This window comes from Condylura cristata, unplaced genomic scaffold, assembly GCF_000260355.1.
Source record: "Condylura cristata isolate star-nosed mole 26May11 unplaced genomic scaffold, ConCri1.0 scaffold00002, whole genome shotgun sequence".
Classification (NCBI taxonomy): Eukaryota; Metazoa; Chordata; class Mammalia; order Eulipotyphla; family Talpidae; genus Condylura; species Condylura cristata.
Window position 1 is genome coordinate 3,697,470 of NW_004567103.1, and position 510 is coordinate 3,697,979.

At 57.3% G+C, this 510-nt stretch overlaps 1 long non-coding RNA gene across 1 annotated transcript in view; it reads right to left on the reverse strand.

Annotated features, from left to right (window-relative positions):
- The window catches only part of LOC105853624, a 6,891-nt gene extending 6,735 nt beyond the window's left edge, over window positions 1–156 (reverse strand). Inside the window, exon 1 of the long non-coding RNA XR_001145448.1 lies at window positions 79–156. This is a non-coding gene — a long non-coding RNA (uncharacterized LOC105853624). The remainder of the gene's footprint in view (window positions 1–78) is intronic.
- Window positions 157–510: the final 354 nt, after the last annotated feature.

Consider the following 510-nt stretch of genomic DNA (forward strand, 5'->3'; position numbering starts at 1 on the left):
CCCGCGGGGAAACTGAGCCCTCGGTGCTGGTCGCGCCCTCCGCCCACGCGCACACCCCACCGTTATCTGGGCACCTACTGGACACTGGGCACGAGATGAAGGGGCAGGGAGGCGGCGTGAAGAGGTACCTCGTGCTAGCTCGCTTGCGGACCTGCAGGAGACTTTTAAAAAAATTTATTTAATGTAGTATAATATAGCAGTTTACTTTTACATCATTTTGTGCATTTTTCCATCTCAGTTGCATTGCAATCCCCGTGGGCTTCCCGCCACCAGTTCACCCTCGAGCCATCACCACAGTTCGGTGCACTTCCCTCCCCCCACCCCGTTTTTGATCCCATTCCCCACTCCACCCCCGTAAAATGTCTCAGGAGACATTTCTGTGGTGTCCGGGGCGTGGTTGTTGTTGGGGACTTTGGAGGCGGCCCCCTATAGTTGCGCTAGAGTAGTAGGGGGGTGGGGCCTGAACGCACCCAGAAGGGGAAGCCGGACACCCCTTGCGCTCCCCCTCTA